Here is a 26,988-nt window from a genome sequence, read left to right on the forward strand (position 1 = left end):
TCATCATGCTGAAGTCTGTGCTTATAACCACTACCTGGAAATGCTTTTCAGGATACAGGAAAATTTACACTGGATAGCCAAGAGTTTGGATTAATGTCGCTTCTTCTTATTTTTTTTTAAAATTAAATTTATTAGGGTGACATTGGGTAATAGGACGATTTTCATGATACATGACTTGTATATTACATTGTGTGCTCAACACTCAAAATAAAATCATCTTCCATTATATATTTTCCCCCTTCACCTTTTACCATGCCCTACCTCCATTCCCTGTGGTAACCACCATACGGTTGTCTGTGTCTATGAGTTTCAGTTTTATATCCCACATATTAGTAAAATCATATAGTTCTTAGCTTTTTCTGACGTCACTTAGCATAATATACTCCAGGTTGTTGCAAATGGAAGTTATTTCATCTTTTCTTACAGCTGAATAGTATTCCATAGTATATATGTACCATATATTTATTTAATCCTCTATCAAAGGACATGTTGGTTGTCTCCATGTCTTGGCCAAATGAGTAATGCTGGAATGAACATAGGGGTGCATATATCTTTGCAAATAAGTGTTTTTGAGTTTTTCAGGTAGATACCCAGAAGAGGAATTGCTGGGTCATATGGTAAGCCTATTCTTAATTTTTTGAGGCTCTGCCAGACTCTTTTTCATAGTGGCTATGCCACATTGCCACCAACAATAAATGAGGGTTCCCTTTTCTCTATAACCACTCCAACACTTGTTAATACTTGTCTTTTTGAAAATAGCCATTCTAACAGGTGTGAGGTGGTGTCTTGTAGTTTTGATTTGCATTTCCCTAATAGATAGTGAATTTGATTACCTTTTCATATATCTGTTGGTCTTCTTGGGAGAAGTCTCTGCCAGTTTTTTTGTTTGTTTTTTAGTGAGAGGAGGGGAGGCAGAGAGACAGACTCCTGCATGCATCCCGACCAAGATCCACCCGCCAAGCCCACTAGAAGGCTATGCTCTGCCTATTTGGGATATTGCTCCATTGCTCAGCAACCGAGCTCTTATCCCCTGAGGCAGAGGCCATGGAGCCACCCTCAGCACCCGGAGCCAACTTGCTCCCACTGAGCCATGGATACAGGAGCGGAAGAGAGAGAGGGAGGAGTAGAGAAACAGATGGGCGCTTCTCCTGTATGCCCTGACTGGGAACTGAACCTGGAATATCCACATGCTAGGCTGATGCTCTGTCACTGAGCCAACAAGCCAGGGCCTCTGCCCATTTTATAATTGGGTTGTTTGGTGTTGAGTTTTATGATTTCTTATATATTTTGGATATTAACCCCTTGTTGGAGCTGTTTGCAAATATCTCATGTAAGGAAATTTTTTGTCCATTGTGTGTTTTTGGCTCCTTTGTCAAAAATTATTTGCCCATATACATGTGGTTTTATTTCTGGGCTCGCAATTCTATTTCATTGGCCTGTTTGTCTGTCAATACAATGCTGTTTGTTTGTTTTTTTAAGATTTTATTTATTGATTTTTACAGAGAGAGGAGAGAGGGACTGGGAGGGAAACGTATCAACTCATAACTGCCTTACTTTAGTTGTTTATTGCTTGTCATATGTGCCTTGACCAGGCAAGGCCAGGGTTTTGAACTAGCAACCTCAGCATTCCAGGTCAACACTATCCACTGCGCCACCACAGGCCAGGAATCATGCTGTTTTGATTAGTGTAGCTCTGTAGTATAATTTGAAGTCAGATAATATGATAACTCTGGCTTCAGTCCCCTCCCCACCCCCTTCAGGATTGTTTTGGCTATTCTGGGTCTTTTGTGGTTTCATACAAATCTGATATTTTTTTTCTTTTAAGTTTTTTTAAAAAATTCTTATTTATTTATTTATTTTTACAGGGAGAGACAGTCAGAGAGAGGGATAGATAGGGACAGACAGACAGGAATGGAGAGAGATGAGAAGTATCAATCATCAGGTTTTTTTCGTTTTTTTTTTTTTTAATCATCAGTTTTTTATTGTGGCACTTTAGTTGTTCATTGATTGCTTTCTCATATGTGCCTTGACCGCGGGCCTTCAGCAGACCGAGTAACCCCTTGCTGGAGCCAGCAACCTTGGGTCCAAGCTGGTGAGCTTTGCTCAAACCAGATGAGCCTGCGCTCAAGCCGACGACCTTGGGGTCTTGAACCTGGGTCCTCCACATCCCAGTCCAGTGCTCTACCCATTGCACCACCGCCTGGTCAGGCTATTTTTTTGTTCTGTTTCTATTTAAAAATGATATTGGGATTTTGATGGGGATTGCATTAAAGCTGTATATTGCTTTGGGTAATATGGCCATTTCAACTGTGTTGATTCCTCCAATCCAAGAACATCAAATATCTTTCTATTTCATTATCTCTTTTTCAGTCTCTTTTAATAATGCTTTATAGTTCTCAGTACAGTATATAAGACCTTTATATCATTTATTGTTTATTTCTAGATATTTTATTCTTTTGGTTACAATTGCAAAAGGATTTTTTTTCCCTGAAGTTTTATTTTTAGTGTACAGGAAAGCAATGCATTTTTGTACAATGATTTTGTATCCTGCAACTATACTAAATTTATTGTTTCTAATAATTTTTTTATATTTCTTTTATTAATTTATAAATTTTTTTTTAAAATTCATATTTATATGAATATAAGAGAGAGAGAGAAGGGGGAGGAGCAGGAAGCATCAACTCCTATATGTACCTTGACCAGGAAAGCCTAGGGTTTTGGTTGCTATTTTTTAAATTTTTATTTATTGACTTTGAGAGAGAGATATCAATTTGTTGTTTCACTTGTTTATACATTCTTTGGTTGACTCTTTTTTAATTTTTTTTTTTACTTTTTTATTAATTTTTTTTTTTAGAGAAGAGAGAGAATGAGAAAGAGAGAGAGGAGAGAAAGAGAGAGAGAGAAGGGGGGAGGAGCTGGAAGTATCAACTCCCATATGTGCCTTGACCAGGCAAGCCCAGGGTTTTGAACTGGCGACCTCAGCATTTCCAGGTCGACGCTTTATCCACTGCGCCACCACAGGTCAGGCCAAGCCTAGGGTTTTGAACCAGCCACCACAGTGTTCTAGGTTGATGCTTTCTTTGTGTGTGTGTGTGTGTGTGTGTGTGTGTGTGTGTGTGTGTGTGTGTGTGTGTGTGTGACAGAGATAGAATCAGAGAGAGGGACAGAGACAGACAGGCAGCAGGAAGGGAGAGAGATAAGAAGCATCAAGTTTTTGTTGCAGCACCTTAGTTGTTCATTGATTGCTTTCTCAAATGTGCCTTGGCTGGGGGGGCTATAGCAGACTGAGTGACTTTGCTCAAGCCAGAGACCTTGGGCTCAAGCTGGTGAGCCTTGCTCAAACCAGATGAGCCCGTGCTCAAGCTGGTGACCTTGGGGTCTCGAACCTGGGTCCTCTGCATCCCAGTCCAACGCTCTATCCACTGTGCCACCACCTGGTCAGGCTTGATGCTTTTTTTTAAAGTTTTAATGGGGTGACATTGATAAATCAGGGTACATATGTTCAGAGAAAACATCTCCAGGTTATTTTGACATTTGATTATGTTGCATACCCCTCACCCAAAGTCAAATTGTCTTCCGTCACTTTCTATCTGGTTTTCTTTGTACCCCTCCCTATCCCCACCCCCTTTCTCTTCCCTCCCCCCTTACCATCACATTCTTGTCCATGTCTCTGAGTCTCATTTTTATGTCCCATCTATGTATGGATTCATATAGTTCTTAGTTTTTTTCTGATTTACTTCTTTCACTCAGTATAATGTTATCAAGGTCCATCCATGTTATTGTAAATGATCCGATGTCATCATTTCTTATGGCTGAGGAGTATTCCATAGTATATATGTACCAAAGCTTTTTAATCCACTCGTCCACTGATGGACACTTGGGCTGTTTCCAGATCTGTATGCCAAAAAACTTAGACAACCTAGATGAAATGGACAAATTCCTTGAAACATACAATCTTCCAAAAATCAATCTAGAAGAATCAGAAAACCTAAACAGACCGATTACAACAAATGAGATCGAAACAGTTATCAAAAAACTCCCAACAAAGAAAAGTCCTGGGCCTGATGGCTTCACAAGTGAATTCTACCAAATATTCAAAGAAGAACTAACTCCTATCCTTCTCAAGCTATTTCAAAAAATTCAAGAGGAAGGAAGACTTCCAAGCTCCTTTTATGAGATACGCATAATTCTGATTCCAAAACCAGGCAAAGACAGCACAAGGAAAGAAAATTATAGGCCAATATCCCTGATGGATATAGATGCTAAAATCCTCAACAAAATATTAGCAAACCAGATCCAGCAATATATGAAAAAAATCATACACTATGATCAAGTGGGATTTATTCTGGAGAGGCAAGGCTGGTACAATATTTGCAAATCAATCAATGTGATTCATCACATAAAAGGAAGGAGAAAAACCACATGATAATTTCAATAGATGCAGAAAAAGCATTTGATAAAATCCAGCACCCATTCAAGTGTCCCACTCAATATAACACCCTTACCCCCCAACCACATACCCCCCATTACACCTCCTTTGTCCCTCTCCCCCTAACTCCCTCCTCACTTTCCTCTGGAATTTGCTATCCTGTTATCTGTTTCTATGTGTTATGTATATATAATTTCACTAACCCCTTCACCTTCTCTGATCCTCCCCCTTTCCTCTGACAGCTGTCCCTCTGTTCTCCATGACCCCGCCTCTGCCTCTATTCCATTCCTCAGTTCACCTTGTTCATTAGAGTCCACATATAAGTGAGATCATATGATATTTTTCTTTCTCTTCCTGGCTTATTTCACTTAGTATAATCTCCATGTTCATCCATGCCATTGCAAAAGGTAAGATTTTCTTTTTTTTTCATGACTGCGTAGTATTCCATTGTGTATACTTTTTTACCTATTCATCCACCAATGGACACTTGGGCTATTTCCAGATCTTGGCTATTGTAAACAATGGTACAATAAATAATGGGGTGCATATCTTCTTTTGAATCAGTATTTTGGTATTCTTAGGATATATTCCTAAAAGTGAGATAGCTGGGTCAAAAGGAAGTTCCATTTTTAATTTTTTAAGGAAACGCCATACTGTTTTCCACAGTGGCTGCACAAGTCTGCATTCATAACAGCAGTGCAGGAGGGTTCCCTTTTCTCCACTCCTCTCCAGCACTTTGTGTTGTTTTGTTAATGAACACCATTCTGACAGGTGTGAAGTGGTATCTCATTGTGGTTTTAATTTGCATTTCTCTGATGATTAGTGATGTTGAACATTTTCTCATATGCCTATTGCCGTCCATATGTCTTTGGAGAAGTATCTATTCAGTTTCTTTGCTCATTTTGTAATTGAATTGTGTACCTTCCTGGTGTTGAGTTTTAGAAGTTCTTGACAAATTTTGGTTATTAACCCCTTACCAGATGTACTGGCAAATATGTTCTCCCATGGTGTGGTTTTCTTTTTATTTTGTTAATGGTATCTTTTGCTGTGCAAAAGCTTTTTAGTTTGATATAGTTCCATTTGTTTATTTTGTCCTGTTTTTCATTTGCCCGTGGAGATATATCGGCAAAAATATTGCTACAAGAGATATCAGAGTTTACTGCCTGTTTTCTTCCAAGACATTTATGGTTTTGTGACTTACACTTAAGTCTTTTATCCACTTTGAGTTTATTTTTGTGAATGGTATAAGTTGGTGGTCTAGTTTCATTGTTTTTGCATGTACCTGTCCAATTTTCCCAACACCATTTATTAAAGAGACTGTCTTGACTCCGTTGTATACTCTTACCTCCTTTGTCAAATATCAATTGACCATAAAGGCGTGGGTTTATTTCTGGGTTCTCTTTTCCTGTTTTGTTGATCTGTATGCCTGTTATTATGCCAGTACCAAGCTATTTTGATTATAATGCCCTTGTAGTATAACTAGATATGAGGAAGTGTGATACCTCCCACTTTATTCTTCATTTTCAAGATTGCTGAGACTATTCGTGTTCTGTTTTGGTTCCATATAAATTTTTGGAATATTTGTTCTATGTCTTTGAAGTATGCCATTAGTATTTTAATAGGAATTGCATTGAATCTATAGATTGCTTTGGGTAGTATAGACATTTTAATAATGTTTATTTTTCCTATCCATGAACAAGGTACATGCTTCCACTTATTTGTATCTTCCTTAATTCCTTTTTTCAGTGTCTTATAATTTTTCGAGTACAAGTATTTTACCTCCTTGGTTAAATTTATTCCTAGATACTTTTTTTTTTTTTATTGTTTTTTGTTGTTGTAATAGAGAAGGGGATTGTTTTCTTAATTTCTCAGTCTGACAGTTTATTCTTAGTGTATAAAAATGCCACTGATTTCTGAATATTAATTTTATATTCTGCCACCTTGCCAAATTCATTTATTAGGTTTAGTAGTATTTTGACAGAGACTTTAGGGTTTTCTATTTATAGTATCATGTCATCAGCAAATAATAACAATTTTTCTTCTTTTCCAATTTGGATTTCTTTTATTTGTTCTTCTTGTCTGATTGCTGTGGCTAGGACTTCTAGAACTATGTTGACTAAGAGTGGTGAAAGGGGGCACCTCTGTCTTTTTTCTCATCTTAAGGGGATTGTTCTACTGTTTGCCCATTGAGTATGATGTTGGCTGTCGGTTAGTTATAGATGGCCTTTATTATGTTGAGATATGTTCCCTGTATTCCCACTTTGCTCAGAGTTTTGATCATAAATGAGTGCTAGATTTTATCAAATGCATTTTCTTCATCTATTGATATAATCATGTAATTTTTGTCCTTCATTTTGTTTATGTGATGAATCACATTGATTGATTTGCAAATATTGTACCAGCCTTGCCTCCCCAGAACAAATCCCACTTGGTCATGATATCTGATCTTTTTAATATATTACTGGACCTGGTTCGCTAATATTTTGTTGAGAATTTTAGCATCTGTGTTCATCAGGGATATTGGCCTATAGTTTTCTTTCTTTGTAGTGTCTTTACCTGGTTTGGAATGAGGATAATGCTTGCCTCATAAAATGAACTTGAAGGTCTTTCCTCCTCTTGAATTTTTTGAAATAGCTTGAGAAGGATAGGAGTTAGTTCTTCTTTGAATGTTTGGTAAAATTTGCCTATGAAGTCATCTGGTCCAGAACTTTTGTTTGCTGAGAGTTTTTTGATAACTGCTTCAATTTCATTTGTTGTAATTGGTTTGTTTAGATTTTCTGATTCTTCCAGATTGAGTTTTGGAAGATTGTATGCTTCTAGGAATTAATTCATTTTGCCTAGGTTGTCCAATTTGCTGGCATATAGATTTTCATAGTATTTTCTTATAATTCTTTGTTTCTACAGTGTTGTTATTTCTACACTTTCATTTCTAATTTTTTTTGAGTTCTCTCTTTTTTTTCTTGATGAGTCTGGTTAAAGATTCATCAATCTTGTTTACCTTTTCAAAGAACCAACTCTTGGTTTCATTGATCTGTATTTTTTTTTTAGCCTCTATGTCATTTATTTCTGCTCTGATCTTTATTATTTCCTTTCTTCCACTTCCTCTGGGCTTTACTTGTTCTTTTTCTAGTTCTTTTAGGTGTAGGGTTAGGTTGTTTATTTGAGCTTTTTTTTTTTTTTTTTTTTATAAAGACAGAGAAAGAGTCAGAGAGAGGGATAGATAGGGACAGACAGACAGGAACGGAGAGAGATGAGAAGCATCAATCATCAAGTTTTCTTTGCAATACTTTAGTTGTTCATTGATTGCTTTCTCATATGTGCCTTGACCATGGGCATTCAGCAGACCGAGTAACCCCTTGCTCAAGCCAGTGGCCTTGGGTCCAAGCTGTGAACCTTTCTCAAACCAGATGAGCCTGCGCGCAAACTGGCGACCTCGGGGTCTTGAACCTGGGTCCTCCGCATCCCAGTCCGACGCTCTATCCACTGCGCCACCACCTGGTCAGGCGAGTTTTTTCTTGCTTTTTTTTTATTTTTTATTTTTTATTTTTTTTTCATTTTTCTGAAGCTGGAAACAGGGAGAGACAGTCAGACAGACTCCCGCATGCGCCCGACCGGGATCCACCTGGCACGCCCACCATGGGGCGACGCTCTGCCCACCAGGGGGCGACGCTCTGCCCACCAGGGGGCGATGCTCTGCCCATCCTGGGCGTCGCCATGTTGCGACCAGAGCCACTCTAGCGCCTGAGGCAGAGGCCACAGAGCCATCCCCAGCGCCCGGGCCATCTTTGCTCCAATGGAGCCTCGGCTGCGGGAGGGGAAGAGAGAGACAGAGAGGAAAGCGCGGCGGAGGGGTGGAGAAGCAAATGGGTGCTTCTCCTATGTGCCCTGGCCAGGAATCGAACCCGGGTCCTCCGCACCCTAGGCCGACGCTCTACCGCTGAGCCAACCGGCCAGGGCCTTTTCTTGCTTTTTAAAGTATGACTGTAATCATGTGAACTTCCCTCCCAGCACTGCTTTTGCTGTGTCCCATAGATTTGGGGTTGTTGTATGTTCATTTGTTTCAAGGAAATTTTTTATTTCTTCCTTGATCTCATTGTTAACCCATTTGTTTGTTTGTTTGTTTTTTGTATTTTTCTGAAGCTGGAAACGGGGATAGAAAGTCAGACTCCCGCATGCGCCCGACCGGGATCCACCCGGCATGCCCACCAGGGGGCAACGCTCTGCCCATCAGGGGGCGATGCACTGCCCCTCCGGGGCGTCGCTCTGTCGCAACCAGAGCCACTCTAGCGCCTGGGGCAGAGGCCAAGGAGCCATCCCCAGCGCCCGGGCCATCTTTGCTCCAATGGAGCCTCGCTGCGGGAGGGGAAGAGAGAGACAGAGAGGAAGGAGGGGGGGTGGAGAAGCAGATAGGCGCTTCTCCTGTGTGCCCTGGCCGGGAATCGAACCCGGGACTTCTGCACGCCGGGCCGACGCTCTACCACTGAGCCAACTGGCCAGGGCACCCATTTGTTATTTAATAACATGTTATTTAGCCTCCAAGTGTTTGAATGCTTTTCAATTTTTCTATTGTAGTTGATTTCTAATTTCATGCCATTGTGATCAGAGAAGATGCTTGATATGATTTCAGTCTTCTTAAATTTATTGGGACTTGTTTTGTGTCCTAACATGTGGTCTATCGTAGAAAATGTACCAGGAGCACTTGAAAAGAATGTATATTCTGTTGCTTTAGGGTGAAAGGTTCTGAAGATATCTTTTAAATTCAGTTGATCTATTGTGTCATTTATGGCCACTGTTTCTTTGTTAATTGTCTGTCTAAATGATCTCCCCATTGATGTTACTGGGGTATTATTGATGGCTCACGAGATAACTCGTGTTTTCATGCCCAAATGTTATTGATGGCTCATGAGTTAACTCGTGTTTGCACTTGCGTTAGCTATTTCAATTTTTGAAACTCAGAGTAATTTAGGATTATTGTATTTGTGACTCTTCGCCCTGAGGGTCAAAGTTTGAAAAACAGCACACTGTTCTATATTCTCATGCAGACTCCTTTTCTTCCCACTCCTCCAGTCGTGAGACTGCAAAATCGAAGGTACAGTAAACAAAAACAATCACAGTGTCGAGCCATCTAAACTTGGACTATCTTCTAACTGCTTGCAGTTTGAACCTACATATCAAGGATGTTGTAAAATCTTTCTTCGTGTGTTCAATTCAACTAGAACGTGTAAAGTATGTGTTTCAAAAGGAAAGCGCAGCGAAACCAGATATATTTGCAAAACATGTTGCATACCATTACATGTAGGTGATTGCTATACAGTATACCACACCAAAAAAATTACTAAAATATAATATGTATAAAATATAATATGTAGCAGACATACAAAGTTGCATTTAAATTTATTATGTATAAATAAAGTATACTGAAGTTAATTTAGATTGTTTCATACTCAATTATGAAAAAATAACCGGTAACATGAAATAACTTCTGTGCAAAATTGCTTGTCAACAATGTGTTACAATCCCCTGCTATTATAGTATTGCTGTTAGTCTCACCCTTTATGTCCATCAAAATCAGCTTTATATATTTAGATGTTCCTATAGTAGGTGCATAAATATTTACAATGGTTATATCCTCCTGGATTGTTCCCTTTATCATTATGTTGTGACCTTCTTTATCCCTTACTACTATAGCATTTATTTTAAAGGCTATTTTATCTGATATAATTATTCCTACCCCAGCTTTTTTTTTTTCATTTCCATTTACATGAAATACATTTTTTGGCCTGACCTGTGGTGGCGCAGTGGATAAAGCGTCGACCTGGAAATGCTGAGGTCGCCAGTTCGAAACCCTGGGCTTGCCTGGTCAAGGCACATATGGGAGTTGATGCTTCCAGCTCCTCCCCCCTCCTCTCTCTTTCCCTTTCTGTCTCTCTCTCTCCTCTCTAAAAATGAATAAATAAAATAAAATAAAAATAAATTAAAAAAAAAAGAAATACATTTTTTCCATCTCTACACTTTCAGTCTATGTGCATCTTTTGTTCTGAAATGGGTCTCTTGTAGACAGCATATGTACGGATACTGTTTTCTTACCCATGCAGGTATCCTATGTCTTTTGATTGGAGCATTTAATCCACTTACATTTAAGGTTATTATTGATATGTACTAATTTATTGCCATTTTATTTTTTATATGTACACTCCTCTTTCTATTTCTTTTTTCCTTTGCTCTTTTTATATCAGGCTTCTTAACATTTCTTGCAGTATTAGTTTGATAATAAATTCCTTGAGTCTTTTTTCTTTTTTCCTTTTTTTTTATTTTTTATTTTTTTACAGAGACAGAGAGAGAGTCAGAGTGGGGGATAGACAGGACAGACAGAGAGGAATGGAGAGATGAGAAGCATCTATCATTAGTTTTTTTTTCGTTGCGCATTGCGACACCTTAGATGTTCATTGATTGCTTTCTCATATGTGCCTTGACCGTGGGCCTTCAGCAGACCGAATAACCCCTTGCTTGAACCAGCGACCTTGGGTCCAAGCTGGCGAGCTTTTTTTTTTTTTTGCTCAAGCCAGATGAGCTCGTGCTCAAACTGGCAACCTCGGGGTCTCGAACCTGGGTCTTCCGCATCCCAGTCTGACGCTCTATCCACTGGGCCACTGCCTGGTCAGGCTCTATTTTCTTTTTGTCTGGGAAGCTCTTTTTCCTTCAATTTTAAGTGATAGCTTTGCTAGATAGAGTAATCTTGGTTTTAGGTTCTTGTTTTGCATCACTTTGAATATTTCTTGCCAATCCCTTCTGGCCTGAAGTGTTTCTGTTGGGAAGTCAGATGTTGTCCTTATTGGGGCTCCTCAGTAGGTAATTAACTGCTTTTCTCTTGCAGCTTTTGGTATTCTTTCTTTGTCTCTTATCTTTGGCATTTTAATTATGATGTGTCTTGGTGTAGGCCTCTTTGGGTTCCTCTTTAATGGAACTCTCTGTGCTTCTTGAACTTGTGTGACTTTTTCCTTCATCAGTTTAGGAAAATCTTCAGCTATGATTTCTTCAAACAAGTTCTCTATCACTTGTTCATTTTTTTCTGCTTCAGGAACCCCTATAATGCAGATGTTATTTCTCTTCATGTTGTCACAGAGGTCTCTTAGAATTTCCTCAGTCTTTTTTATTTTTTATTATTTTTTTATTTTTTGTATTTTTCTGAAGTTGGAAACAGGGAGGCAGTCAGACAGACTCCCGCATGCACCCGACTGGAATCCACCCGACATGCCCACCAGGGGGCGATGCTCTGCCCATCTGGGGCATTGCTCTGTTGCAACCAGAGCCATTCTAGCGCCTGAGGCAGAGGCCACAGAGCCATCCTCAGCACCCGGGCCAACTTTGCTCCAATGGAGCCTTGGCTGTGGGAGGGGAAGAGAGAGACAGAGAGAAAGGAGAGGGTGGGGGTGGAGAATCAGATAGGCGCCTCTCCTGTGTGCCCTGGCCGGGAATCGAACCCGGGACTCTTGCATGCCAGGCCGACGCTCTACCACTGAGCCAACCGGCCAGGGCCTCCTCAGTCTTTTTGAGCCTCATTTCTTTTTGCTGTTCTGCTTCTGTGCTTTCGTTTATCTTGTCCTCTAAATCACTGATTTGATCCTCTGCTTTGTCCAGCCTGCTGTTGATTCCTTCGAGTGCAATCTTCATTTCTTTTTTTTTTTTTTTTGTATTTTTCTGAAGCTGAAAACGGGGAGGCAGTCAGACAGACTCCCGCATGCGCCCGACCAGGATCCACCCGGCATGCCCACCAGGGGGCGATGCTCTGCCCATCTGGGGCGTCGCTCTGTCGCCTGGGGCAGAGGCCAAGGAGCCATCCAGCGCCCGGGCCATCTTTTGCTCCAGTGGAGCCTCGGCTGCGGGAGGGGAAGAGAGACATAGAGAGGAAGGAGAGGGGGAGGGGTGGAGAAGCAGATGGGCGCCTCTCCTGTGTGCCTTGGCCAGGAATCGAACCCGGGACTTCCGCACGCCAGGCCAACGCTCTACCACTGAGCCAACCGGCCAGGGCCAATCTTCATTTCTGATACTGTGTTTTTCATTTCTGACTGGTTCTTTTTTTTTTTTATAATTTCAATGTCCTTTTTGATGTTTGCTATCTCCTTGTTTAAGTTCTCATTGTCACCATCCATTGTTGCTCTAAGATCCTTTAGCATTCTAAAAATCATTTTAAACTTTGTGTCATGTAGTTTGGTTACTTTCATTTCATTTAGTTCTTTTTCTGGGGATTTCTCTTGTTGATTCATTTGGTTCGTATTTCTTTGTCTGCATATTAGGTAGTGCTGTCTGACTTTGCAATTTGTTATGGTGTCTTTATAAGTAAGATGGGCTTGGTGGTACTGAACTCCAGGCCACCTGATTTTCTTTCTCTAGAAATGCTTCTTGAGGGTAGATTGAATGCAGTTGGTCCTTTCATGGGTGCAGTTATCCTTTCAGGCTAGCTGGCTCTAAGGGTCAACCTTGATCATGTGTTTTAGACACTGCAGTGTCTGTCCTGTTGGGTGTATTTATTCTCTACAGTGTTTGGTGCCTGCTGGACTCCTCCTTTGGGTGGTGTGCTGCTTGTGTAGCTAGCTGAGTCTAGCGTTGGTGCTGTCTGCCACCCACTACTGGTTGTGTTGGTTCTAAGTCTTCTTGGGTTGGCGTCAGCAGTTGTTTGTAACCTGCCGTGTGATACCTGTCTGGAGCTACTACTCTGTTTGCTGTTTGTGTCTGTTTTTTCTGTGCCTGGGTAGTGTGGGAGGGGCCAATATCCTTATAAGGATTAGCTTCCTCCTGCTTAGAGATGACAGCAGCTGTATGAAAGTCCCAAGTTCTGTAAAATTTGCCTTCACTTTTCAGCTGCTCCACCTTCTCTTGAAGCTGCCTGGTCTTTCCACAGAGTCTTCTGTAGAAATACTGTAGTGTGGGCTCAGACTGGCCTCACCCAACCAACCCTATCTACATGTTGCAAGGTTGGTGGGTTAGGGCTGTTGAGGCTGAGAATACATCATTAGTGGGACCCCCTACTTCAGGGTTCTCTTGGTCAGGAGTTCAGTATGGGGAGAGCAGCCGCTACTCCAAAGTCTAATCCCTCAGCCACTACTGAATACTCAAATTTTATTTCTCCCCAGCAAGGTGAGCAGCAGGTTCAGATTGAGTGGAGCGAACAGTCCCCTCTGCAGAAGTTCTTTCAGCTGGTGAGACCTTGGGCTCAGGGAGGAAGACTGAGAGAATCCAATCCTTCCCTGGGGCTGACTGTGCCCCCAGAGAGAGTGGCTAAGCCGCTCGACCAGACCCAATAACAGGCTCGCGGGGACCCAAACTTTAAATGTTCATGCTCCAAGCCTCTCTCTTCCCCCTGTGGAACCTAGCCCAGTGGGGCAGGATATCCAGCACTGAGGCTGACTGACTGTGAAGCTCCACCCTGTCCAATGCAAATGAGCCGCTGTGCTGGTGCTGATCACAGAAAGTGGAACTCTCCTCAGATGGGCCCGATGTGAGGAACCCTTCTTTAGGATATGGCACCAGCAAGGGTTGTTAGGTTCTGAACAGATGCTATCCACAGCTGGCCACTGGATGTGCCAGCCCCGGGCCTCCCTGTAGGGAACCTGGTGCAGACCCGTTGGGGACACTGCCTGTGACTGGCCCTCAGAAACCTTCTTGGAGCTATAAGCAATCCAGAGTTTGTGGCTGCCTCTGCTGGGCCCTGGTGCGTATGGAAATACCAAGCCACACACCTAGGCTGGCTTTTACCCACACTGGGCCTGGAGTAAATTCCAGAAAAGGCCAAGGTTTTCTGAGCCTGCCTCTAGCAGCTTCTGTTTACTGGCTGCTTGTTGGGCTCGACCACTGAAAAAACCTTTGGTAGAGTCTAGAGCCTGGGGCAATTCAGGGATTAGGAAGGGTGGTAGGTGTGACTCTACCCCTCAGCTGTAGGTGTCAGTTGTCCACAGACATTTTATCACAGACCTCAGTAGGGTGGCCTCTGAGACCCAGAGGTGTGGTCTGCTCGCAGTCCAAACAGTTTATAGTGAGTCTCCCATGAGGTGGAAGCACCAGTCATAGACTCGGGGGCATGTGGTGAAAAACTCTAGCCTCAGAGCCAGCAGACTGAGTCATTGATGCATCCCCTGCTTGCTGGCTGACTTCTCAGAATGGCCAAGTCTCCATAGGGTGGGGCAGGAGAGATCCCCAAGGGTGGAGCAGTTGTTTTCCTCCAGGCTGATGCCACTCAAAGGGTACTGCTCCATCCAAGAAAGACTGCAGTATTGAAGAATGGCTCAGCACAGGGGCTCCAGTTGCTGTCCCCCACAGTGTCTCTCCCTGGGCCTCCAACTTCACACTTTTCTCATGTAACTCTAGTCCTCCCAGCTCTTCCCCACCTGGAGTCTCAGATAAGTGGCTGTGAATAAGATTTTCTGTGGTGGCCCTTTAAGATGAAGCTTGCATTTGCCAGAGCTCCTATCCCTTTCTCACATCCAGAAACCTCAGCTCTTTTCACCACCAAATGCTGTGTGGGCACCTCTTCAAGGCTCTGGGGCTCTAGGCTGTGGCACCCAGCCTGGGACTTAGGACCCTTCACCTCTCAGGGCAAACCTCCCTTCAGTGAGAGTTCCTCTGGACCCTCTGTCACTGCTAGTTCCTGGGAGTAGGGCAGCCCTTCTCTGTGTCTTCACCCTTCCTACCAGTCTCGTGGCTTCTGTGATCCTTGGTTATAGACTTCTCTTTGTGTAGTCCAAAGGTGGTTTTTCAAGATGATTGTTCTTAAATTAAGTTGTAATTCAGTTTGGTCCTGGGAGGAGGCAGTTGGAACATCCGCCTACTCTGTCATCATCTTAGAATCTCCTCTAATTGTTTTTTGGTGAAGTCTTTATACAGAATCATGTCATCTTCAGAAAGTGACACTTTTACTTCTTTTTTCCCAATTTGGATGCCTTTTATTTCTTTTTCTTGCCTGATTACTCTGGCTATCAGAACTATATTGTTCTGGACTCCCAGAACTATGTTGAATAAGAGTGTCAGAGCGAACATCCTTGTCTTGTTCCTGGTTTTAGAGAAAAAGCTTTCAGTTTTTCACCATTGAATATGATATTGGCTGAGGGTTTGTCATGTATTGCCTTTATTATGTTGAGGTACTTCTATATCTATTTTATTGAGTGTTTTTATTGTAAATGGAAGTTGTATTTTTCTCAAATGCTTTTTCTGTGTCTATTGATAAAATCATATGACTTTTATCCTGTTTTGTTAATGTGGTGTATTACATCGGTTGATTTGTGTATGTTGAACCATTTTTGTGCCCCTGGAGTAAACCCCATTTGATTGTGATATATTATTTGTAAATGTATTATTGTATTTGTTTTGCTAGTATTTTGTTTAGGATTTTTGAATCTGTATTCATCAGAGATATTGGTGTGTAGTTTTTTTGTGTGTATGTTGTTCTTGCCAGGTTTTGGTATCAGGGTTATGTTGGTCTCATAAGATATGTGTTAGGAGGTATTGCTTCATCTGGTTTGTGGTGGCACAGTGGATAAAGCATTAATCTGGAACACTGAGGTCACCAGTTCGATATCCCAGGCTTGGCTGATCAAGGCACATATGGGAGTTTATGCTTCCTGCTCCTCCCCCCTTCTGTCTCTCTTTCTCTCTCTGTCTTTCTATCTCCCCTCTCTAAAATGAATAAATTATATATATATATATATATACACACACACACACACACACACACACACACACACATATATATTTGAAGGTATTATTGCCTCTACTATTTTTTTTTTAACAGTTTGAAGAGGATAGCTACCAAAATCTTCTTTGACTGTTTGGTAGAATTCATAAGTGAAACCATCTGGTCCTGGACTTCTTATTTTTTGGAAGGTTTTTTAAAAAAATTGAATTTATTGGAGTGACACTGGTTAACCTAATTATACAAGTTTCAGGTGCCTAATTCTATGGCCATTTGTCCCCCCATACCCTCCTTCACCTCCCTCCTTTGGGAGATTTTTGATGGTTGTTTCATTTTCCTCACTGTTTATCATTTAGGTTTTCCAGTTCTTCATGATTTGGTCTAGGAAGATTATATATTTCTAGAAAGTTATCCATTTCTTCTAGGTTATTGAATTTGATGGCATATCACCTTTCATAGTATCCTAGTACAATCCTTTGTATATCTGATGTCTGGTAACTTTTCTTTTATTTCTGATTTTGTTTATGTGTTTTTCTTTTTATTTCAAATTGTATTTTTTTTTAAAAAAGTTCATTTTATTGATTGTAGAGAGAAAAAGAGAGAGCAGGAGAGAGACAATGTGCCTTGATCAGAGATTGAACCAGCAACCTCCATGCTTGGGGATGACACTCTAACCAACTGAGCTATCCAGCCAGGGCTTTTTTTTTTCTTAGTGTAGTTTATTTGTTCTCTATTTCCATTTTGCTGATTTTTATTATTTCCTTTCTTCTTACTTTGGATTGCTTTTGTTCTTTCTTTTCTGGTTCTTTCAGAGGTAATGTTAGGTTGTTTACTTGGGATTTGAGATAGACCTATAATGATATAAAATTTCCCTCTTATTACTGCTTTCACTGCATCCCAGATATTTTGATATGTTGCACTGTCATTCTTATTTGTCTCTATATATCTTTTTTTTTTCTTTTTCTTTTTATTTATTTATTTTTCTGTATTTTTCTGAAGCCGGAAACGGGGAGAGAGAGTTAGACAGACTCCTGCATGCGCCCGACTGGGATCCACCCAGCACGCCCACCAGGGGGCGATGCTCTGCTCATGCGGGGCGTCGCTCTGTTGTGACCAGAGCCACTCTAGCTCCTGGGGCAGAGGCTGAGGAGCCATCCCCAGCGCCGGGCCATCTTTGCTCCAGTGGAGCCTCGGCTGTGGGAGGGGAAGAGAGAGACAGAGAGGAAGGAGAGGGGGAGGGGTGAAGAAGCAGATGGGTGCTTCTCCTGTGTGCCCTGGCCGGGAATCGAACCCAGGACTTCTGCACACCAGGCCGACGCTCTACCACTGAGCCAACCGGCCAGGGCCGTCTCTATATATCTTTTGATCTCACCTTTTGTGTTTTTTTTTAACCCAGTCATTCTTTAGTAGTATGTTGTTTAATTTCCACATATTTGTAAGTTTCTTTTTTTCCTTTTTGCAGTTAATTTCTAATTTCAAAGTATTGTGTTTGGTATAATTTTAATCTTCTTGAATTTGTTGTGTCTAGTTTTGTGACCCATCATATGGTCTGTTCTTGAGAATGTTCCGTGTGCACTGGAGAAGAATGTATAATCTCATATTCTGGGATGAAAGGTTCAATAAAAATCAATTATGTCCGTTCCTGACCAGGTGGTGGCACAGTGGATAGAGTGTAGGACTGGGATGTGGAGGACCCAGGTTCAAGACCCCGAGGTTGCCAGCTTGAGTGCGGGCTCATCTGGTTTGAGCAAAGCTCACCAGCTTGGACTCAAGGTCTCTGGCTTGAGCAAGGTTTTACTCAGTTTGCTGAAGGCCCATGGTCAAGGCACGTGTGAGAAAGCAATCAATGAACAACTAAGGAGTCGCAATGAAAAACTGATGATTGATGCTTCTCATCTCTCTCTGTTCCTGTCTGTCCCTATCTATCCCTCTCTCTGACTCTCTCTCTGTCTCTGTAAAAAAAAAAAAAAAAATATATATATATATATATATATATATGTATATATATATATATAAATTATGTCCATTTGGTTCAATGTGTCATTTAAGGCTGATACTTTATTGATTTTCTGTTTGATTGGTCTGTCTAGCGCTGTCAATGGAGTATTAAGGTCCCCATCTATGATTATGTTTTTGTTACTGTCTCCTTTAAGTTCTGTTAGTAGTTGCTTTATATATTTTGGTGCTCTGATTGGGTCCATGTGTATTAAGAAATGTTATGTCGGCCCTGGCCGCTTGGCTCAGCGGTAGAGCGTCGGCCTGGCGTGCGGGGGACCCGGGTTCGATTCCCGGCCAGGGCACATAGGAGAAGCACCCATTTGCTTCTCCACCCCCCCTCCTTCCTCTCTGTCTCTCTCTTCCCCTCCTGCAACCAAGGCTCCATTGGAGCAAAGATGGCCCGGGCGCTGGGGATGGCTCCTTGGCCTCTGCCCCAGGCGCTAGAGTGGCTCTGGTTGTGGCAGAGCGACGCCCCGGAGGGGCAGAGCATCGCCCCCTGGTGGGCGTGCCGGGTGGATCCCGGTCGGGCGCATGCGGGAGTCTGTCTGACTGTCTCTCCCCGTTTCCAGCTTCAGAAAAAAAAAGAAAAAAAAGAAATGTTATGTCTTCTTGATGTAGTGTCCCCTTTATTAGTGTAAAATGTCCGTCTTTGTCTCTTGTTACCTTTGTTTTCTTGAAGTTTATTTTGTTAGATATAAGTATGGCTATGTATATTTTTCTATGGATGTTTTTTGCTTGGAGAAACTTTTACACCCTTTCACTTTAAGTCTAAATTTGTCTTTGTAGCTTAGATGTGTCCCCCGAAGGCAGCATAGGGTTTTGTTTTTTGATCCAATCTGGTATTCTGTGCTTCTTAATTGGTAAATTCAGTTTATTCACATGTAGGGTAATTATTGATGTATGAGGATTTCCTGTAGCCATTTTATCTTTTGTTTTCTGGTAGATCTGTGTCTCCATTGTTTCTTTTCCTTTTTCTTTCTATCTGTTGTTTTTGTTTGGTGGTATTTCCTACTTTCCTCTGTTTCCTTTTTTTTTAAAGCTGTGTGTCTAAGGTGTGTGTGTGTGTGTGTGGTTACCATTACGTTTATCAAAAAGAAAGTTTTATATATACAGTAGTCCTTTTTCTTTTGAATGTGTGTGATCTCTGTACTCTTGCAAATTCAGACCTACCCTCTCCTCTTTTATGTTTTTTTTTTTTTTTTTTTTTTTTTTTTTACAGAGACAAAGTCAGAAGAGAGGGAGGGATAGGGACAGACAGACAGTAAGGAGGAAAGATGAGAAGCATCAATTCTTCGTTGCGGCTCCTTAGTTGTTAATTGACTGCTTTCTCATATGTGCCTTGACCAGGGAGTTACAGCAGAGCAAGTGAGCCGTTGCTCAAGCCAGCAACCTTGGGCTTAAGCCAGCAACCTTGGGCTTCAAGCCAGTGACCTTTGGGCTCAAGCTGGTGACCATGGGGTCATGTCTATGATCCCACACTCAAGCCAGCAACTCTGTGCTCAAGCTGGTGAATCCATCCATCCTCAAGCTGGATGAGCCCGCACTCAAGCTGGTGACCTTGGGGTTTCAAACCTGGGTCCTCTGTATCCCGTCTGATGCTCTATCCACTGTACCAGCACCTGGTCCGGATCTTCTTTTATGTTTTTGTTGTCATAAATTATTCCTGTTCATGCTGTAAGTTTGTTGTTGGTTTTATTCATAGTTTTGTGACCCTTGTTTTTTCCTTTGTTTCATATAGAATAACCCCCTTAAGTATTTCCTGCAATGGAGGTTTTCTGTTGATAAATTCCTTCAGCTTCTGCTGAAAAAGCCTTTATTTTTTCTTCATATTTAAAGAATAACTTTGTTGGATATATTCCTTGGTTGACAGTTTTTGTCTTTCCATTGTTTGAATATTTAGCTACACTGTCTTCTGACTTACAGTGTTTCTTCAGCCGAGAAGTCTGATGATAACCTAATGGGCTTTCCTTTATAGGTTACTTTCTTCTTTTCACTGACTGTTTACTTGTTCTTTTTTAATCCAGATTTTTTATTTGTAGAATTCCAAACTACAGAAAAGTTGAAAGTGATACTATGAATACCAACATGTCTTTTACTTATATTTATTAACTATTTTGCTACATGGGCTCTCACACTAATTTTCGTTTTCTTTCTCCTTTTCATTCTACTTCTTTCATTCCTTTCCTACCTACATATATATACATTATTTTTTATTGTGTATTAGGAATTTTTATTTAGTATGTTAGAAAATTACAGACATCAGGAAACTTCACCCCAAAATTTCTTAAGTATATATTGCCTAAAAACAAAGTTTTTCTATATTACCACTATACTATTATGAAACTCATTATCACATTTAAAGTACTTATTTTAGGGTAATATAATTATATATAGTCTGTACTAAGATATCCTCAATGATCTTAATAATTGCGATATTACTTTCTAGCTTTCCTTCCAATCCTGGATTTATTCAGGGATCATGCATTTAATTGTCATGTTTTAATCCAGAGCAGTTCTTTTCTTTTTCTTTTTTTTTTTATGTCATTGATAATTTTGGAGAGCCAAAGCCAGTTCTGTTGAAGAATGTTTTACAATTTGGATATGTCATGTTTAGATTCAGCTTAAACAGTTTTGGCAAGAAGATGTATATTTTACTGTGCACATAGTATCACTTTGTCGTATTATTGGTATTACTACGTTTGATCACTTAGGTTGATGTCAACTACATTTATTCTTCATAAAGGTACCTTTTCCCCTTTGTAATTATAAAACAGTCTGAGGGATGATACTGTTAAGATTATGTGACTCTTCATTTCATCAGTATTTTATCTAGTGGCCTTAACATCCATAACCTAATCAGTTATTATATTGGTGGTTGCAAAATGTTGATTTTCTCATTTCTTCTGCATTTACTAGTTGGTGTTAGTCTATAAAGAAGAACTTGATTTCTCCTCCTTTTTTTTATTTTTGTTTTTGATGATCACTACAGATTTGATATTTTTAAAAACTTAATATGGGCCCTGGCTGGTTGGCTCAGCAGTAGAGCGTCGGCCTGGCGTGCGGGGGACCCGGGTTCGATTCCCGGCCAGGGCACATAGGAGAAGCGCCCATTTGCTTCTCCACCCCCACCCCCTCCTTCCTCTCTGTCTCTCTCTTCCCCTCCCGCAGCCAAGGCTCCATTGGAGTAAGGATGGCCGGGGCGCTGGGGATGGCTCCTTGGCCTCTGCCCCAGGCGCTGGAGTGGCTCTGGTCGTGGCAGAGCGACACCCCGGAGGGGCAGAGCATTGCCCCCTGGTGGGCAGAGCGTCGCCTCTGGTGGGTGTGCCGGGTGGATCCCGGTCGGGCGCATGCGGGAGTCTGTCTGCCTGTCTCTCCCCGTTTCCAGCTTCAGAAAAATACAAAAAAACCCCAAACAAACAAACAAAAAAAACAACAACAACAAAAACTTAATATGTTACAGTCCATTGTTGTAAACATTAAAAACACTGACTATATTCAGTATTAAATACAGCAATTGCCATAATTTGGTCAATAGAAGCCCCTTCAAACTGAATTCTATGTTCTTTTGAACAGGTATGTTTTGAGCACTTTTCTTACACTCTGACACAAGAAGGTGATTTAGGCTTATGTTGTATTTTACTCCCAGACCTGGAATCAATCCTTTCTGCAAGGAACCTTGATTCCTTTAGCGGGAAATTGCTTCTCATTCTTAATTATCTATCCATTGCTATTTTCATGGGCTCAATTACTTCTGGTAAAAAAAAAAAAATGGAGTCTAGACCCAAGATCTAGATATGCTTAATAATAAAGTGTCTAAGTTGAATTATTTCTCAGAACAAAGTGAGTTACAGGCACTGATAATGACTTGCTATGACAGATGAGTATTGAGCAGAAAATTGGTATTGTACTGATGCACCTTGATTTACAAAAGGCTTATAACCCAGTAACCCATTGAAAGTTGAAAATATCACACATCAAAATGCATTTAACACATCTAACCTACTGAACATCCTAGCTTAACCTACCTGCTTTAAATGTGCTCAGAACACTTACATATTATCCTGCAGTTAGGCAAAATCATCTCATGGCCACTACCCACCATCATGAGAGAGTATCATACTACATATTACTAGCCTGGGGAAAGATCAATATTCAAATTATGGTTTCTAGTGACTGCGTATCACTTTCATGTCATATAGTTGAAAATCTTAAGTCAAAGCATCATAATTTGGGGACCATCTGTATTTTTCTTTATCCTAACTTGGTGATGACTTGTGAAAGTGAAAACAAGTTTTCATGCCCTTTCATGTAATCCAGGCTTTTTCCTCCTGTGAGGTAGTCACTTAAGGGTTTTTTTCCTCTTTGTATCTTCTAATGTCTGAATTAAAATCTCCTTAGAAAGGGAAAGTTCTAAACCAGAACTTTTATATATACTTTGTGCTTTGAATCAAACTTGTATTCATCTCTATATACATTTTGCATATTGGTCTGTCAGTTCAGTACAGTCTAGGAAATGACATGAAGTTAGGGTGTTTGTTGTGTTGAACATTTCTGTTGGAGTATGGTTTTATGGCTCCTTGTGAGGTCTAGTGTTTTAGAAAATCCAAAATAGACTTAGCCTTAGAATTGGAATCTGGTACACCCCAATCACTGTGGTCCAACAGATTGAGAATATCTGTCTAGGATGCTGTATGAAACCAGACATAGCAGTCTCCTCTACAAAAACGTGCACTGAAGGTGAAACCCATGAAGCTATCTGTAAGTTTCTTTGATGTGGAAACAGATAAATAAGGTGTAAGGAAAGGAATAATGTGCTATTAGCATGTTATGTTGAAATACGTAGGATCCTGCCTATTATCATCTCTGTGGAAACGTAGAATATATTTTTGAAGGAGGGAAATTGGTCATGTCTACAAGCTATAGATAACGTTTTACTTAACACCGGCACTAATCTATTTGTTGATTATATGGTTTATATGTATTTATTATTTTATGTGGATGACTGCTTTAAGATTACTTAAGAAATTAGCTGCCTAGCAACATAAAAGTGCAGATATTAAAATGAATTGCATGCCTTCCAACCATTTCTTTTACTTGGCTAAATTTAGAACCATGTAGAGCTCCTGCAGAATTGAAATCTCTGGGGATTCAAATAGTTAAGACAGACAATATTCAGCTTTTCAGAGTAAGGAAGAAGAAATGTAGCTTCAAATTAATTTTTGCACTGATGCCCAGACTACTTCATTAAGACACAGTTCAGTGAAAAGTCAGAACTATTCTGAGAATTTTATTTTACTGTTGCTGAAAACTTGTCAGAGCCTAGGCTCTGGGTGTGAAAGGGATAAATTTTTTCCTTTCTTAGGTGAATTGCTGAAGGCTATCCACTATTTTTTCCCCTTTGCACAAATTATGCTTGATAAGTATAGTTCTTGTACTTCACTTGGATAGAGGAGGGGATACATCTGAGATAGAGATTAGGTGAGCATTACACTTGGGGGTAACTTGTGGGTGAATTTTATGACTCTGGAATTGCTTTGCATATGTGTGAATTGTGAATTCAGATTAGTGTAGGATACACACACACGCACATTAGAACAGTAAACATCTTTATTACATGAGCTAAGATAGGAGGGAAGGGGATTATTTGCCTTTCTGGGCCTTGGTTTTCCTTAGCTAGAACTCCAGCCCCTTGCCTTCTAGCACATAGCCATCTGGTTGGGCACACTGGCCTGGTCTTGAGGCCGTACATGCAAGAAGCTTGCCTATTGGCACTGCTCTTCCAGAAGATGGCTGATTTTGGCATTCTTTTTCCTTTCATCATATTTCTGGATTTTCTTGGATCGTTTTTTTGTTTAAAATCTCTTCCTCCTCAGGAGTCAGCTTGGTGCCCTTCTTGGGGCTCAGGGGCAGTATTTAGTGGGACTCCTACCAATGTGTTGGTACTGTGAGTTGTCGGTAGCATGAGGTAATTCTTTACTATGGTATTAGTGGGGACCATTCATTCTTGGATGCATTGTAGACTACATCAGTAATCCTTGTTTTGCACATACAACACTCAGAGCCCCAGGAGAAATTGTCTACATACCTCTTGTTGCTTTCCTGCATGCTGACTGTGTGTATGCAGTAGGGACTAATCTTAGTGCTGGCAGCAGGGCCTCTCGGCTCATATTTTCACTTTCTGTGGCAGGGCTTTCTCTTGCCACTGGTCTTGTGGTGCTTGTGCCAGTTGTCCCAAGAGGTGCTCATGGCTCAGCCCCGACTGAAAAGAGCGAGTATAGGATATTTTGAGAAGAAACTTGTTATTGTACATTTGTTGTTGTTGTTGTTTATTCCTTTTTTTAGAAAGGGGGGAAAGAGAAAGAGAGAGAGAGAGAGAGAGAAAGGAAAGGGGGGAGAGAGAGAGAACGGGAGGAGAAGCAGGAAGCCATCAACAACCATATGTGCCTTGACCGGGCAAACCCAGGGTTTCAAACCGGCTACCTCAGCGTTCCAGGTTGATGCTTTATCCACTGTGCCACCACAGGTCAGGCGTTATTGTACATTTCACTGTACATGAAATGTGAAAATCTGTTGGAGTTGGGTAGGACCTTAACATAAGAACTAGCAAATAAAAGGAATGGTTATTTTGATTAATTTAAATATAATCTAAAAGAACAAGGCCCTGGCCGGTTGGTTCAGTGGATAGAGCGTCATCCAGCATATGGACATTCCAGGTTCGATTCCTGGTCAGGGCACTCAAGAGAAGTGACTGTTTGCTTCTCTTCCTCTCTCCTTCTCTCCCTCTTCCCTTCCCGCAGCCAGTGGCTCTATTGATTCAAGTTTCTGCCCCGTGCTGAGGGTAGCTCAGTTGATTTGAGAGTTGATCCCAGATGGATTGCCAGATGGATCCCGGGTTGGGGCACATGCAGAGTCTGTCTCACTGTCTCCCCTCCTCTAACTGCATATGTGGTGAATATGAAGTACAGTATTTACTACCTGATTTGGCGATCGAAAATATAGGACTTCATTGCTACTATTGTAAGAAGTTTTAAGAACACTTGAAAAAATGCCATAAAATTATTGTAAATCAAGAAAAACCCATAAAAATGCAATGTATATTTTTTCTGATCCTGAGTTTATACAAATGGTGAAATGTTGAAAATTGAAAAACAAATCTGCTTATTACTCTTACTGAATTAATTGTATGTACTTCCTCCTAACATCCTTTTTTTCTTGCTGGGACTTCCATAGATGAGTTCTAGAAGAGAGGGACCAGTGTTCCTTTGAGAAATGAGCTGCCCTCAAAGGACTTAATATTTAGTGAGGCAAAATGTTACGCAGAAGGTAGCAGGATGATTTTTATTTTCTTTTTGCTTATCTTTTATTTACAAAGAACATAGATTTTTCTTATAATGAGAGGAAAAATCAGTTACTTAAAAATATGTTTTTAAAGGATAAAGGGACACCCTGGCCAGTTAGTTCAGTTGGTGAGAGCATCTTCCCGAAAATACAAGGTTGCAGGTTTGATCCTTGGTCAGGGCACACACGGGAAGCAACCGATGAATAAACAACTGAGTAGAGTAATAAATGAATGCTTCCCTTCTCCTCCCCTCTTCCTCCCTTCCTCTCTCTGTCTGTCTAAAAATCAATCAATAAATAAAAACCCTGGCCAGATAGCTCTGTTGGTTGGAAAGTCGTCCCTAGTGAAGAGGTTGCCAGTTTGATTCTCGGTGGGGAACATACAGGAGCAGCTCAATGTTCCTGTCTTTCTCTCCTTGCCTTTATCAAAAATAAAAAATAAAAACAAAAAAAGGATTAAGAGGCTATAAATTAACCCTTAATATTAGTAAGTACTCCAGTGGATTTTATTTTCCAGCACTCTTGGTTGGTTACTATTTAGATGGTGAGTTCTTTGTTTCCTGGGCTTTGTGACTTTCTTTGGGTAATCTTTTTTTTTTTTTAATTCTTTTTTTAAAATTTTTTTTATTTTAATAAATAAATTTTTATTTTAATGGGGTGACATCAATAAATCAGGGTACATATATTCAAAGAAAACATGACCAGGTTGTCTTGTCATTCAATTCTGTTGCATACCCATCACCCAAAGAGAGATTGTCTTCCATCACCTTCTATCTAGTTTTCTTTGTACCCCTCCTCCTCTCCCTCCTTCCCTCCTCCCGCCCCCCGTAACCACCACACTCTTGTCCGTGTCTCTTAGTCTCGTTTTTATGTCCCACCAATGTATGGAATCCTGCAGTTCTTGTTTATTTCTGATTTACTTATTTCACTCCGTATAATGTTATCAAGATCCCACCATTTTGTTGTAAGTGATCCGATGTCATCATTTCTTATGGCTGAATAGTATACCATGGTGTATATGTGCCACATCTTCTTTATCTAGTCTTCTATTTTGTTTTTTTTTTACAGTTATTAAAGCCTTTAAGCAAACTCTTGGCCAATACAGCAAGAATCCATAAAAGAGTAGTGTCCTTAACATGTTCACCAAGTCCAAGTTGGCCCCAACACCATGCCAAATCCCTGAAAAATGCAACCCAACCCCAGTTCAGTCTGTTATGAGCTGTCACAAGGAGCAGGAGTCCAGGAAAAGTCCACATGGCACTGGAATTGTTGTCACAATTCTATACTTTGCAGCTCACGTCCAAGTCCCAATGACTGCTGCTTCTAGCTGGTAATGATTCAGGTAGACTGGAAAAGCCATCTGCAGCATGTGTGGATATGGAACTTCTGTTCTCCTCTGCCTGGAGAGATGAGACCAGGTTGCTTTTCCCTGGAGCTCTGTGACTGTGGCTTGGTAAAGAGAACCTTGGGATACACTAAGCTGGGTGGCAAAGGTAGATTCATAATAGAAGTTGGCAAAAGGGGGAAAGAGAGCTCTAAA

The 26,988-nt window shown here is 40.8% G+C and overlaps 1 protein-coding gene, 1 non-coding gene and 1 pseudogene across 15 annotated transcripts in view; 1 reads left to right on the forward strand and 2 right to left on the reverse strand.

Moving 5' to 3' along the window:
- The window catches only part of R3HDM2 (R3H domain containing 2), a 223,684-nt gene that overhangs the window by 33,648 nt on the left and 163,048 nt on the right, over positions 1-26,988 (forward strand). The gene's annotated exons all lie outside the window — the stretch shown is intronic.
- TRNAP-AGG (transfer RNA proline (anticodon AGG)) lies at positions 8,311-8,386 on the reverse strand. The gene has a single exon. It is a non-coding gene; the product is annotated as a tRNA-Pro (tRNA).
- LOC136393223 (small ribosomal subunit protein eS8-like) lies at positions 23,751-24,356 on the reverse strand (annotated as a pseudogene).

Source organism: Saccopteryx leptura, chromosome 2 (assembly GCF_036850995.1).
Source record: "Saccopteryx leptura isolate mSacLep1 chromosome 2, mSacLep1_pri_phased_curated, whole genome shotgun sequence".
NCBI lineage: Eukaryota > Metazoa > Chordata > Mammalia > Chiroptera > Emballonuridae > Saccopteryx > Saccopteryx leptura.